Source organism: Magnolia sinica, chromosome 8, assembly GCF_029962835.1.
Source record: "Magnolia sinica isolate HGM2019 chromosome 8, MsV1, whole genome shotgun sequence".
NCBI lineage: Eukaryota > Viridiplantae > Streptophyta > Magnoliopsida > Magnoliales > Magnoliaceae > Magnolia > Magnolia sinica.
The window spans coordinates 37,802,511-37,819,630 of record NC_080580.1 but is presented as its reverse complement, the minus strand read 5'-3'; positions in this window follow the sequence as shown (position 1 = coordinate 37,819,630).

Genomic DNA, 17,120 nt, shown 5'->3' with positions numbered 1-17,120 from the left:
TATGTTTTATAAGTTAGGGAATAGAAAACTGAGTTGGAAAATTATATAGAAATACTGTTAAGTTTTCTACCTTCTTCGAGTCATTGAACACTACTCGATGATATCGAAAAAGTGACTTGGGATGTCCAGCAACCACATAACATTTTGGACTAAAAATTCAATAAATCGAACTCGATTCGATGACATCGAAATTCAAATTTCAATGATATTGAATCACGTTAGATGACATTGAAAAAGGACAAGAAAATGTCCAGCAAGCTCCAAAGGAAAATCACTTGAAAAATCGAGGAATTGAACTCGATTCAATGACATCGAAATTCAAATTTTGATGACATCGAATCATGTTTGATGACATCAAAAAAGGACAAGAAAATGTCCAGCAAGCACTGAAGGAAAATCACTTAAAAATTTGAGGAATCGAACTCGATTCGATGACATTGAAATTCAAATTTTCAATGACATCGAATAAGGACAAGAAAGTGTCCAGCAAGCTTTAAACATTTTTTAACCTAAATCCCATGTCATCGAACTATCACTCGATGATATCGAAGGTTGCCTTCGATGACATCAAACCTGATTCGATGACATAGAATGCAGAAAGTCTGCCCATTTTATTACCATTGGGATTTTTACCTTTATATTTGGAAGGTTGTTTTCAGAGTTTGCATTGAGAAAAAGAGTGAGCTCTGAGAGAGTAATTTCTTACCTAACATCATAAACCTTTTTATCATGAGAATTCATCCTTCAATCCTTTCTTAAATGCAATCATTGAATATTCAATAGATTGGATTGGAGAATGAACTTCACCATTCAAGGATCCTTCAGCCACTTTCTTAATGGAAAATCATTGTGTTGGAATCTCTTGAATGCCTAATACCCTAGAATCACTCTCTATCTCTTAAGGATCAATATACTTTAAAGAGTAGATTCCCCTAAAACCTTGACCCAAATTCGACGACCTGCATTGGGAGCATCTACAATGTTGCGGTTCAAGGGAGATGAAGATTCTTCATTATCAAGAGAGATCATGTTCATCATGTGCTAGAAACGGGGCTCACCTACTTACAAGTAAGTCATTAGAGTCAAAAGAGTCTGAAGATCCTTCCTTGTGTAGGACTGGTTTTTAGGTTGTATTTCACAAACACACTAAGACCTTTTATAGCCCTCTGATGGGAGAATATGTATAGAGTCCTTGTGTAGGATCTATAGTACCTTGTGTAAGTATGGTTGATTATCTTATATATACATCTATGGTTGCCTTGGGTAGGCAATACCTTGTGTAGGTGTGGTTGATTGTCTTGTGTAGACATCTATAGTTGCCTTGGGTAGGCAATACCTTGTGCAAGTATGATTGATTATCTTGTGTAGACAATACGTTGTGTAGGTATGATTGATTGTCCTGTGTAGACATCTATGGTTGTCTTGGGTACGCAATTCCTTGTGTAGGATATATGTGTCTTGTGTAGATAGTACCTTGTGTAGGTTGTGAAGTTTTATGGTTAACCTGACTTAAAACCATCACATAGTTAATCTGGAACACTCTGGGTGAAGTGAGTCAGTCGGGAGTGGAGTAGGCATGTAGCTGAACCACTATATATCGTTGTATTTGTGATATTTCTTATATTCTTAATTTGATTTATTAATATGTGTAGATGAGATGTATTCATGTTTTGTTGAACTTAGATCTCTTCAATGTCTTAAAGCATGAATGTAAATGATTCTCTGATAATCTTACAGAACTAAGTTTAAATTGGTAAAAATTACATAATAGTAAGATCAGAATTTAAGAATAGTCCTATTCACCCCCCTCTAGGACACTTTGACCAATTCCATACTTCTACTATAGCGATTATACTGCAATTTCAGAATTAAGAGAAATATGAGGGGAATCAATAAAATATTCGATGATGATTGTTCTCTCATTCTTTCTTTGTTATTATCGAATAAGATATCCCCTATTAAAATACATTCGTTTCTTGTCGAAAAAAAATGGCCACTCCACTGGGATTCATCTTTTATTTAATATTAACTTAGAAATTATTTGGAGAACTTTTATCATCATTTGGTGTCGTAGCGATGCCAAAATAGCAACTCTTAATGGGAACATCCTCCCCTTCATCTCCAAAACAAAGTATATTTCGTTCAGTTTATACTGTTAATGTATGGTTATTTTCTTCTCCGGACTTTTGGCTTATCCCAACTGTAATGGCTTCTTCCCCGAACAACACAATCTTCTATTTCACACCTAACGGGTTTGCTGTTGACTATGTGCAAGCACTACAAGAAGCATTGCTTAAGGAAGTTCAACTAGCGATGACTATGAATAACAAGATAAAAGAGACGGCTAGTGCGATCCCCGCATCATCAGTTGTACATAATGGCGAGGAAGAATGGACCGTAGTATCCTCTAAGAGAACAAAAGCCTGATCTCCTCCATCCAGGAGTCCAATGTCATTACCTGCTTTCACGCTGGACTCAGAAAGAGAAAGAAAATGCACCTTGTGAATATGCACAAGTGAATATGATTGATACTATACTAACTAGTCAAGAAACAAGTTTATAGGCACAAAGACATGTAGAGATGCCCAGTTTGGAACCAATAGTAGCAATGCATCTGCTTAACATCTCTAAGGATAAGAAGCCAGTTAAACAGGCACAAAACGATTCCACCTCGATTTAATATCCCTAATAGAAGAGGAGGTGAATAAATTGATTAAGGTCATTTTTATAAGGGAAGTCGAATATCCCAAATGGATTTCTAACATCGTCCCTATGGAAAAGAAGAGTGCACAGATCAAAGTATGCATCGATTTTAGAGACTTGAATGAAGTATGTCCGAAAGACAACTTTCCTTTGCCCATAACAGAGTTGTTGATCAACAGTACAACGAAATATGTGGTTATGTCCTTTATGGATGGATATGCTCGTCACAATTAAATACGCATGGCTCCTGAAGATGAAGAGTCTACAGTATTCAGGACATCCCTAGGAATTTGTTACTACAAAGTTATGCCATTAGTACTAAAAATGCTGGAGCCACATACTAGAGAGTGTTATAGAATATTTTCTAAGATATAATGCATATACATATCAAATGTTATGTGGACGATTTAGTAGTTTGTTCGAATGATCATGAAGAACATCAAGAACATTTATCATCTATTTTTCGTCGGCTTAGAAAAAAATAGTTAAAAAATGAATCCAATGAAATGTGCATTCGGTGTATCGTCAAGTAAGTTTCTCGGATTCATCTTCAGGCATCGAGGAATTGAAGTTAATCTGGAAAAAATCAAAGTTATTCAGGAGATGCCACCCCTGAAAATGTTAAAAGAACTCAAAAGCCTACAACGAAAGCTGGCATATGTTCGACATTTCATCTCAAATTTCCCTAGAAGGTGCCAACCATTTTCTCATCTGATGAAAAAGGGGGTAAAATTCTTATGGGATCAAGCATGTTAGAATGTATTTGATTCCATAAAAAAGCTACTGAAACAACCTCCAGTGCTAACAACACCTGTGAAGGGAAAACCTCTGATCTTATATATTGCTACATGCGAAAACTCTTTTGGAGCTCTGCTAGCTCAACGCATTAAACATGGAAAAGAAAGTGCCCTCTATTATCTAAGCAGGACTGATAGGAGCAGAGTGTAATTATTCGCCTATTGAGAAAATATGCTTGTTTCTAGCATTCGCCGTATAAAAACTACAACATTATTGTCTTTCCCATGAAATAACTTTAATCTCTAGAGCGGATCAAATAAAATAGCTGATGACAAGACCAATATTGTTTGGAAGATTAGCTAAATGGATGCTACTCCTCTCTGAATATACGATCACTTACGAAACGTCCAAAGTAGTGAAAGGGCAAGTAGTTACGGACTTCCTGACAGTGCATCTAATTCCAGATAATGAAGAAATTTCTAATGAGTTACCAGATGAACAAGTATTGTTAGTCGAGCCACCAGTTCATAAAAAATATATATTGATGGTGCTTCTTGAATGTCGGGAGCAGGAGCTGGAATAATATTCATCAGTCCTCAGGGTGATTTGTTGCCATATTCTTTTACGTTGGATACAATGTATACTAATAACGAAGATGAATACAATGCCCTCATCATAGGACTGGAGATAACTCATGAGATGAAAATATAAATTTTGTGAATCTATGAGAATTCCAAGTTGGTAATAAATCAATTAACAAAAAAATTTGAAATAAGAAAGCCAGAATTAGTACCCTATTGCCGACAAGCACATCAATTATTAGAGGATTTTCATGATGTTGAAATCAAGCATATAACGCGATATGAAAACATGAGAGCAGATGCGTTAGCCAATTTAGTTACAGCTCTTTCTTATCATGATAGGAGTCCTCTCTAGATAAAAATTGAAGAACGGAGATTTCTGCCATTAGCAGAACTCTTAAATGAAGTCACTAAAACACTGTCGTTATCTTGTCTAGAAGTTACAGTCGAAGATTGGTGTCAACCTTTCATCCATCATCTTAAGTATGGGATTCTACCAGAAAGTTAGGTTCTGAGATCACAAATTAAATAAAGATAAAAAAGGTTTGTTATGCATAATGAGGTCTTGTATAGGAAATCTTATAATGAAATGTTACTACGTTATCTAGATACAAAAGAAGAAAATCATGTCTTACGAGAAGCATACTTAGGGGAGTGTGGATATCATCAAGTAGGTTGAAATTTATTTCATCGTGTGCACCGTATGGGATATTATTAGCCCTCCATGTTCAAAGATGCAATAGCCTATGCAAAATGATGTCATGAATGCCAGGTGCATGTTGATATTATACATGTGCCTCCTGAAAAAGGCCTGGGGACAGGACATTATGGGCCCTATTAATCCGTTATCATCAAGGGGACGTCATTATATTCTAGTAGCAACAAATTATTTCTCCAAATGGATGGAAGAAATTTCCTTATGCAACATAAAGAAAAAAGATGCTACCAATTTCATTCGTCATGCGATTAAGGGAAAAAGATGTTACGGATTTCATTCATCATGTGATTATATATCGCCACGGGATTCCTAAGAAAATCATAATGGCCCTCCTTTCAAAAATAAAAACATGGAGAAACTGTGCCAAAAGTTCGTCATTCAAGATTCATTCTCAACACCTTATTATCATCCAACCAACAGATTGGCAAAAGCTTTCAATAAGACAATAGTCAAAATCTTATAGAAAATTGTCACGGGAAACAAACGAGATTGGGACGAAAGATTGCAAGAAGCCTTGTGGCCTACCGAATGACTCATTGAACAATGAAAAAAACCTATGCCCTATTCGTTGTTTACGGAGTTGAAGTCATTGTCCCAATTGAGATACAAGTTGCATCACTTAGAGTGCCAGTTCATGAATCAATAATAGACGATGAAAATTCCAAAATAAGACTAATGGAATTAGATGCCCGGGATGAAAAACAACCGGCAGTGCAGCAGCAGTTAGAATTATATCAAGCACAAATATCCACCTCTTTTAACAAGAGAGTTAAATGTCGATCGTTTAAGCAAGGTAATAATGTTAATGCTAAAAAGACCCATCGTGATTACTTACAGAACCGGAGGCAAGTTTGATCCTAAATGGGATGAGCTGTATATTATTACAGAAGTTTACTCCAATGGATCTTATTGAGTAGGAAATCAGAATGGACAAGGCATTGAAATACCTATTAATGCTCGATTCATTAAGAAATATCATCCTTGAGGGATGGGCAAATTTTTTATCATGAAAGATTATCAAGAGAATCTGTCCCAATCAAAAGGGGGCAAGCCAGGTATAATCCCATAACTATGAGGAATTCTCTGTAAAGCACATGTATTCTCAAGATATGGCTCCAAATGAAGAACATATTCACAAACATGTTATCTTTCATAAAGCTTAAGTCTTTGTCCCCCTCAGGTCTCACCAAATTCTTCTTCAGTGGCACTGAACATGGCTTAGGCCGCACCTAATGTTGAGCTAAATTATCTCTGTAAATCATAGTTTCTTACTAGAATGTTTTGTGCACATTCAATCAGACTGAACCAACCTCAGGTGGGACCAAATAGTGTTATTTTTGTTACGTAATTTTTTATTTTTCCATTCTTTTCTCTTTCACACTTGGTTTCCTAGGATATTTGGCACTTGAATTCTTCATTAATCACCTCTAAATCTCTAAATCTTCAATTGGTCATTCTTTGAACATTAAATCTTCTCTTTAATCATTTTTTTAATCTTAATTCATTAAATCACATCGCATAAGAAAACATACATAATTAGATTAATTAAGTGCATCTATAATTATAAAAGCAATGCATAATAAGGCAGCAAATATATAATATTTCACACTCAACACACCCCCAACCAGCATGTTGTTAGTCTCGATAAAAACAAATGCAAAAAACTAATCTCCAAAACCCAAATTTCATACCTTTCTCTAGAAAAAAACAATATTATATGCAATCATATACATATGTAAATATAATTTAAAGATACAATGATGAAATATGTCAGCCTAGAACCTAATATCACTAGTAAACTATTAAACTAAGTTCTCATTCATCAATCAATTAAGAGAATGCAATTAAATATTAAGATCATAGTGTGCTCAATGAATTCCAACTTATAATCCATTGGATTTAGCCTTCTTTCCAAAATGTTAACTATGATAATTACCTAGAATTGGCCAAACAAACACAAGATACCGATTTTGAACCCATCTCCTTTTTACTTATTTTTTCAGTGTTTTTAATTTTTCATCGATGACTTTTACACTATTGTCTCTTCTTCTTTCTCTTCATTATTTTCTTTATTTTCTTATTTAGGAACATGTAATGGGCAGCCATTTTCACTTCTACTATCTTTTTTTTTTTAGCTGGTCTTTTCTTCTTTTTATAACAAGGTAGATAGCGATCTCCAGACTTGGTTCCTAGCACTTTTAAGTACTCATCAAGTCAAATATGAAGAGTTCAAGTTAACTTTTAAAGGAATATGAATCAGATGTGAATTATGAACTAAGCTCGCTTAATGTTTAAATTTTCCTGTCAATCAAGTCATAAAAAGAACTTTATTGAAAAATTTACTAATCAACTAGACTCTAGACTTTTAAAAATTATTGTGTATCTTATCATCATACACTCAAATATATTCAAATACATAATATCAATCTTCAAAAAGAGTTTTGAAATCTAAAAATTAAAATTTTGCTCAAAAACTAAGAAAATACTGATTACTTCCATCTAATCTCACCCCAACCTAAAATCTACATTGTCCTCAATGTAAAAAGATATGAAAAGAAATATAATATGAGATAATGAAAATAAAAGAGGAATGAGAAATAGAGAAAGTAGCTAAAGAAGATCAATGTAATGGCATGAAGTCCTCACCATCTAAAGGGGTTAGCAGTAAACAAAATAAAACCTAATTTATTCTATCCTAATTCTAAGAAAGCGGCAAATGGATAGATGGACCTCCATCAGACTACAAGGTTAGTCTTTGAAAGGATCTTTCAGAGGGATAGACATATCCTTTGAATCAAATTTCTCAACAAACAGTTTAAGGAGATAACTGTTCACTTTGAAAATGTTACCATTCATCAGATTTTCTATCTCAACAGCCTTATGAGGATAAACCGTTTTGACTTTAAAGGGGCCAGCCTAATAAAGATCTTAGTTTACCAGGAAACAAATGGACTCTCGAATTATACAAGAGGACTTTTTGTTTTCATTCAAAAGTTTTCCAAAGAATGTTCCTGTCATGGAATGGCTTCATCATGTCCCTATATATCTAAGAGTCCTCGTAAGCCTCATTTTGGATTTCTTCATGTTCATTAAGTTGTAACTTATGCAATGAGCAGGTTTCATCGAGATTGAAGTTGAAATTCTTTATAGCCCAATATGATTTATGTTTCAACTCTAAAAGCAAGTGGCAAGCCCTCCCATATACAAGTTAATATGGTGACATACAAATAGGGATTCTGTAAGCTGTACGATAAGCCCATGGTGCATCAGTCAGTTAAAGTGACCAATCCTTACAATTCAGGTTACCATTTTTTCAAGAATTTGTTTAACTACCCTATTTAATATTTTAGCTTGGCCGCATATATGAGGATGGTAAGGGGTGCTCACTTTGTGTGAAATACTGTATTTTCTCATTAATGTTTTGAATGGTCTATTGCAGAAGTGATATCCTCCATCACTTATGATAGCTCGAGGTGTTCTAAACATGGATAAAATATTTTCTTTTAAGAACTTAATGAACATGCGATGGTCATTATTCTGGCACAAAATTGCTTGAACCACTTGGAAACATAATCTGCAGCAAGTAGGAAATAGAGATTCCCAAAAGATGGGGAGAATTGTCCCATGAAATCGATGTCCCAGCAATCAAATGCTTCAATGATAAGAATGGGGTTCAGTGATATCATATTTTGATAAGATAATCCTCCTAACTTTTAACATCACTCGCATGCTTTGCAGAGTCCATTTGTATCTTTAAACATAATGGGCCAATAAAAGTTGCACTGTAAAAATTTTATGGTGGTCTTCTTAGCCAAAAATGATCACCACATGCATATTAATAGTAAAAGGAGATGACACTGTGTTGTTCATGGTCAGGCACACATCTCCTAATGATTTGATATGGGCAATATTTGAAAACATATGGATCATCCCAAAAGAACTTGCGTACCTCAATAAAGAATTTCTTCTTATCTTACACATTCCAATGAATATGAATTGTACTTGTGTCAAGATAACTGGCAATGTCAGCGTTCTAAGGTAATTGAGATCCTTTAAAAAAAATTTCATTAGGGAACATGTCATTGATAGGTGTCATCTCCATGAAATCAGATAAGACAAGACTTAAGAGATGGTTAGCCATTACATTTTATACTCCTTTTTTATCTCGAATTTTAAGGTCAAACTCTTGGAGTAGAAGGATCCATCAAAACAGACGAGGCATAGCGTCCTTCTTAGAAAGAAGGTAGTTCAGCACCGCATAGTCAGTGAATATGATTATATTAGATCCTATCAAGCTGGACCTAAACTTGTCCAAAGTGAACTCTACTGCTAGAAGTTCCTTTTCCGTAGTGGAGTAGTTCACTTGGACAGAATTTAGAGTTATACTCTCATAATATATGACATGTGGCTTCTTCTCTTTTCTTTGGCCTAGCACCGCCCCAATTGCATAGTCACATCACACATGATTTCAAAAGGTAAACTCCAATCAGGTGGTTGCATAATGGGAGCACTAATCAACATGCCTTTAAACTTGGTGAAAGATTTTTGTTATTGCTCGCTCCACTCAAAGGGAGCTTCCTTTTGAAAAAGGTTGTATAAAGAATGAGAGATGAGACTAAAGTTCTTTATGAACCTTCAGTAAAATCCAACATATCATAAGAAAAATCGCATGTTGCATATGCTTCTGGGTGGTGGTAAGTTAGAGATTAAATCGATTTTTTCTTTATCCACCTCAATTCCATTGGATGATATAATGTGTCCAAGGACTATCCCCTTTTAAATCATAAAATGACATTTCTCCCAATTCAGTACAAAATTCTTTTATTCACATCTCTTCAACACCAATTTCAAGTTCTCAAGGCACTTGATTAAGGATGAATCGAAGATAGAAAAGTCATCCATGAAGACCTCTAAAAATTGCCTCACCATGTTAGAAAAAATGCTCAACATGCAATTATGAAATGTGGTAGGGGTATTACACAATCCGAATAACATCCTTTAGAAAGCGAAAGTGCCAAAAGGACATGTGAATGTGCTCTTTTCTTTGTCCTCAAGGGCTATTTCTATCTGGTTGTAACCAAAATATGCATCAATGAAATAGTAATAGGAATGACCTGCTAACCTTTATAAGATCTGATCGAGAAAAAGCACAGGAAAGTGGTCCTTCCTCGTGATGGTATTCAATTTTCAGTAGTCAATGTACATTCTCCAACCAATAACGACTCTGGTTGGCAGGAGTTCATTATCCACATTAGATAAGATGGTAATCCCAGATTTCTTAACTTACCCATTGACTATCAGATATAGGGTATATGATACCCACATTTAATAGCTTTAACACCTCATATTTAACCACTTCCTTCATATTTGGATTTAGATGGTGTTGTGGTTGTCTAGACATTTTTGTATCACAATTAAGGTGAATGAGGTGAGTACTTGATTCCCTTGAGGTCCATGATTGACCATTTAAGGGCACCTTTATGTTCTTTGAGAATAAAAATTAGCATACTCTTTTGTTCCTCATCCAAGTGGGAAGAAATCACCACTCGATATGTTTCATCTTGACCCAAATAAGCATATTTAAGATTGGTAAGAAAGGTTTCAAGTTAAGCTTAGGTGCCTTGATACTAGACGGCAGAGGCTTTGAGTCAGTTTGATGTAATTTATCAAATTTATGCCTCCACTAGTTAGTTTCAAGTACTGACATAACATTAAGCAAGGCATCCATCTCCTTAATCATGTCGTCATCTAATTTAGTGGAGTGGGCCAAGCATATCTCTAAGGTATTAAATTATAAAGTCGAAAGTTACTTATCTTCCACGAATGAATCTATCAAGTTAATCTAGTAGATATCATCAGTATCCTCCTCTTGTTTGCACATGTTGAATACATTCGATTCCTAAAGGATAGTTTCGTAATCCCATTCTTATAATTGATTATGGCACTTGATGTGTCTAAGAATGGTTAGCCAGGGATGATAGGAATCTAAGTGCTTACATCAATGATGGTCTGTGTATCCAAAATAATAAAATCTATTGTATAGTAGAATTTATCAACTTGGACAAGCACATCCTTTATCATCCCTCTTGGTATACAGATCGAACGATCATCGAGTTAAACTGCAGTCTTGGTGGGTTTTAATTCACCTAGGCCCAGCTATTCATAGATCGAGTATGGGATCAAATTCACACTCATCCCCAAATCAAGCATTGTGTACTCAATCTGGTGGTCCCCAATCACACATGAGATGGTTGGGCTACTAGAATTTTTGTATTTTTTGGGCACATCTTGTTTGATGATGGCACACTTTATTTGTTAAAAATATTTTTTCTGGATATCGTGTCATCTCTTAGTTGTATGTTCACAACCCCAAGTGTAGGGTCGCGATATAGTAATAACTCGTGAGAACGAGGTCGAATTCACAGGGACTAAACTTGTACGTAATCTAAAAAGAACTAGAACTAGAACTAGAAAAATATATAAATCTAAATATGGAATAAAAGACAGTAATTGTGAAGGATTTATCAAATATCAAAAGTGAACTATGTTCACAACCCCAAGTATAGGGTCGCGATGTAGTAATAATCTCGATGCGACCGAGGTCGAATCCTCATGGACTAATCTCGTGTGTATTCTGAATTTAACCAGAACTAGAACTGGAAGAAGATGTGAATCTAATTCTGAAGTAATTGAGAGAGTAATTGTGATTAAAGTAATTAAAACTTAAGAATTCAAAGGTGAAAACTAGGGTTTCTAAGGATCCACTTGTAGAGATCAGGGAGATCTATGCTTGATTCAAGCACACAACTAGAATCGGAGTCCCATTTTATCCAATTGGAAGATATCTTAATGAAACCAAATTTGAACTTTCATTGACTTAATTCTCAATGGATGAGAGGTGTGAGAACTGGAAGTGATTCCATCACAAAACCATGCCCAGGAGACAAAGCAAACAATAGGATTTACCAATCTCACAACCAACATGAGAGAATTGTGAAAGTTAGGAAGGATTCCATCATCTAACCATACCTAAGGGATGATGGTGAACAATAGAATTTTCTAATTTCACAATCTTAATACATGAAAAGAACATACTTAAAGCTATCGCAGATCTATTGTAATTTGAGTCACAACAAACCATTAAAAACTGAAAGTATTTCGTAAATATCAAACTAGAATCAAAGATAGTTTAACTTAAACATGAATTAAAGTAATAGAAGACATCCTATCATGCTAAAAGATTCACCTCTTAGCCCTAGCTAAGAGGTTTAGCCAACCATAGACATTATTGAACTAAAATCTTTTAAGAAAAACATAAAAACAACTAAGGAAAAGGAAGAAAAACTCTTGACGACGGCTTGTCTAAACTTTTTCTCTACTCCTCCAACCCTAGAAGATGCCTAAGAACATCCTAGGGACCCCTATTTATAGTTTTGCAACTCAAACTTTCGCACTGAGTTGTAAAAATCCTAAAACTGCCTCAAATTTACGCAGTCCGTGTGCTGTCCACGTAACCTTAGACGAGTCGAGGAAATCCTTCGACTGGGTGAGGGTTTTCTTCAACTGGTCAAGGATGATAGGATTTTTGAGAATTTTATTGCTGCAGTTCGAGTCGAGGAATCTTTGACTAGTCAAAGGATTTGTCGAAGGAGGCAGATTTTTAGGGTACTTTTTCTTCACTTCAAGTCTTCAATGCTCTTCATTCCTCACTTGATTTCCTTTGATCTTTGGCATATGAATTCTTCATTCTTTGTCTCATAAGAACCATCCTTGGCTTTGGTGATTCTTGAGTGTCAAATCCATGCTATCAGCATCCTTTTTAATCCAAGCTCTTAAATTCACCCTGCAACACAAACATGATTAAAATAAAACATTAAACATTATCATGTTCATAAAACCAAGTAATAAATGAGGGATAATATGCAATATTTAACCCTCAACAAAATCCCCAACTAGCATTTTACTAGTCCTGAGTAAAGTATGTAAAAAATGAACTTCAATGTGTAATGTTCAAACCTTTTTCTGAAAACAATCTTTTATGTAATCAAGTATGAATGAGTAGACTCAAGATGAGAAAGTGAGATTTTGAAAACCTAGAGCCGAATCACATAAGCAACCAATCAAATAAGTTCTTTATCAATTAAGTCAGAGCATAGTTCACATATCGAGTTTTTCAATGCGCTTAGTGAAAATCAATTTACTTTTATAAAATACTATCAATTCATCATGTTAGCCATGTTTATCATAGTCAGATTGTTGAAATTCAAGTACTGATTCCGAACTTATCCCCTTCTCCTTTTTTTCCACTTTTCGATTTTATATCAATGGTCATTTGTATTCATTTAGTCTTTTCATTCTTTTTCAAAATTTTCATTTTCTCTATTTTTTTTCATGACCTTTTTGTCGATCTCACTGTTTTTTAACTGGTTCTTTCCATCTTTTAAGGTGGATAAAATTCTCCAGACTCAATCCTCAATATCTATCAATGATTTACATGCTAACAATCAAAGGTTCTAATATTATTTACAGAAAATAATTTGAATGTGTCTTGTGATTTAACATGATATTCAACCTTCCTCTTAATCAATTGAGCATAAGTACTTAGGTAATAAATTACTTAGATGACTAGACTTCAGTAATTTAAAATTCAATCTCTATCTTATCAAACTCAAAGCATTCTTAAGTATACAATTCATCGCTTCCCAAACAGATTTCAACTTGAAACATTGAAAATTTTTTCAAAAATTTTACAAAATTTGTTTAAAACTGAGAAAACACTGATTAGTTTACCTAATCTCCCAACCCTAACCTAAAATCTACATTGTCCTCAATGTAAAAGAAATAAGCATGATTTACAAAAGAAATAACGTTAGTGATGGAAAGATAGTACCTGATGAAGGAATTTTGAGGCTTTTTCAAAGGATCTTAAGGTGAAGGTGGGTTAGCACAATAATTAAACAACCGAAAAACAAACTATCCTAAACAAATAGAAAGCAATCTATCCTAAAACATCGAAAGAAAACTATCCTAGTCCTAAATTCTATAAAAGCAATAAACCTAACTATACCTTCGTCAGACTAGGAGGTCAATCCTGGTAAACAGGATCAATCATAGGTATGGACATGTCCTTTGAATCAAAATTCTCAATAAATGGCTTCAACTGATGTCCATTTACTTAAAAAGCATTGCCATTGTTCGAATTCTTTATTTCGACGACCCCATGAGGATAAACATTTGTAACAGTAAAAGGACCGGTCCAACGAGATCGGAGTTTACCCGAAAAAAGATGTAACCGAGAATTATACAAAAGGAACTTTTGACCAACTAAGAATGATTCCAAAGGATGTTCCTGTCATGGAACACCTTCATCCTGTCCTTGTAAATTCTCTAGTTCTCGTAAGCGTCATTCGGACTCCTCGAGTTCATTCAATTGTAGTTTGCACAGTGAGCTAGCGTTGTCTAAAATGAAGTTCAAATTTTTAATCACCCAGTAAACCCTATGTTCCAAATCCATAGGCAAGTGGCAAGCCTTTCCATTGACAAGTCTAAAGGGAGACATTCAAATAAAGGTCTTAAATTGTAACACCCCGCACTTTCAGTACTCGAGTGTTACCATGAATTTAACCTATTATGTACACATATACAACACCTATGTAGCTAACCTAACCCTACATCCATCCTCCAATATGAATCAGACCAATTAAGAATGATATCCATCTATAAATCAAGTCATCCGACTGTTGATCATGTGGTCAGATATACGTACTTTCCATTAACTAAATTGGTAAATAACTTTTTATCTATAATGATTTAGATGTAAGTCCTTTTGTAAGAATTGTTTAGAAATGGGCATAGGACCATGTAGAACCATTATATTTCACAAAACTCTTAGATCAGCAATAATAACGGAAATGCCATTAACATAGACCCCCCGAATTCTAGATCACATAGTTCCCATGATTCGTTTCATGTGAAATTTTATATCAAGCCTAATTATCATAAATTAACCATACACATCAAATTTCAACCCTTAGATTGTAGTAAATCAGCTACTTGGCCTCTACATCCATCTGTACACTTATCAAATAGAGATTCCGACCTGTTCATCTTGTTCACCCCACATGAATATGCTTAACCCACCATTAGAATTACAATCTGAGGAACTTACACATGTGAACAAGTCACTCAAATCAAACAGTATATGTGCCATACCCTTAATCACTCCAGAAATATACCTTATGACCATCCATTTACGAAACTGATCATACATCCACTGACATATATGGCCAGAGTGCTAACCATCAAGTCCCATTATTATTAACAAGTCATCTGACCATCCATCATGTTTAGATCCACCAAACAGGCTATATAAACATCATGAAAAACCGATCATCATGAAGATCTTAGGGTCTAGGTCCAAACTGCCCGGTAACTTGTTAATCAGAGGAGTGCAAATATTATTATAGAATTTTGAAATATATTAACCACTGCTATCCATGTATTCAAGAACAACCTCTGATTGATCGATCTTTCACAACCGAATTCAAAATGAATTTAAATAATAACTTTACTACCTCGTTGATTAGTGCTTTGGACTCTCTAAGATGGAATTAATGTGGCTTATATAAGCACCCTTTTAGGGCAGCTATCTGAAAGAAAAGAAAAGGCAAAGAAAAGAAGAAAATAGAGAGAGACGTCGGTTCTGCCAAATCACTGCCACACCAATGTCGTTCGGACTAAGTTCGGGCTGAATGCACAGCCTATCCGGCCGTCAGAGAAGCAACGGGAAGGGAAGAAGAAAAGTAGAAAAAAAGAAAGGAGAAGAAGACAGAGAGATGGGGTGTGGTGTAACCGCATTCCCGTCTGAGTGCAAGACAGGGGCTGTTGTACCGTACCCAATCATTGTGCTAACTCAGCTCGGTTTAACATCGACTTGGGTACGTGGTTGGCCAAGCTTGGGTCTGGTCTGGATGTAAGGAAAGGGAAGAAAAATAAAAGGAGGAAAGAACAAGGGAGAGAATCAGGGAGGAAGAGAAGAGGAGAAGCAAGGAGTTAGAGTTAACTCACTACCCTTGAGTAAGGGCGAGCTGCTGGCGATTTTAGTCCAGCAATCTCGCTGGATATGCCGGATGGGTATGAGAAAAGGGAGAAGAGGGAAAGGGAGAGAAGAAAGAGGAAGAAACAATGGGAAAGAAAGCGCATTTACCGCACTAGCTCAAACCGGACCGAGTCGCTGACTCGTTCGAACTCGGTCAGGTTGAGTCCTGAGCTGGTTGGTTTGTTGGGTTATGAAAGCAAGAAGAATGGAAGGAGAGGAAGAGAGAAGAATCGAGGGAAGGTGAGAAGGGAGAGAGTTTGAGTTGTAGGTTGCTGGCGAGTCAACTCGGCTAAAATCTACTGAGTTCGGCTCGAGTTGGGCCTGGTTCGAGTCATGTTGTGTTTCTAGCAGCAGGAAAGGAGAATAAGAAAGGAAGAAAGAAATGAGGAAAGGAGAGAAGAAGTGCGGTGGCCGTGTCAACCCAACCTCTCAAGTCAAGTTGGGCCACATCTAACCTCCATTAAGGTATAAAAACCCTCCATCCTCTTATATTGTAAATCATATTTGACCATCTAATTAGATGTTGTAGCTATTAAGCTTGTATCTCTCAAACCTTGACCTTAGTTAGAGTATGGGTCAAAGCCCACTAGATGATATGACCAAGATCCTAACATTGGTCCTAATTATAAATAAATTGTAAACCTTTGAGCTAGCAGGTCGACCATGGTGAGTCGACACATTTTTCCCAAACTAAAGTAATTCGATTTACAATTATCAACCTTACTACTATTATCATGATAAATTTTAATATAGATATGATTAGCCATTAATGGACTATTTATGCTAATATTAGTTATTATAAACAAAGTTACAATTATTAAATATTTATATCCCATTCATTTCTCAGAAATATTTCCATTAATCGCAGGACATGCCATGTACGACCATCATAATGATTATTATTGCAATGATGAACTAATATTAATTATATCATTAATGTTAATAATTATGTTATAGTTAGTAAGTTAACATTTCAATTAATTATACCTTAGCTAGAATTCAAACCCTAAAACCTAACCTAGACCTAAACACAAGAATAAAATCCTAGACCTAAGTAACCTAAACTCTAGGTTAAGACCCTAACCCTAAAAAGTGTGTGAGCTTGGGTCTAATTGTACAACTTTGCAATTGATGGTAGGAATTGATTCCAATGAAGCATGCATTTTAACAATGGTGCAGGCGGTTCAAACATAAGGTGAGGACTCACCTTTGAGCTTCCCACTTAAGTTCATTAATCGTAGAAGATGCCTTAATCTTTCCAATTAAATCTCCTAAAGTTCTT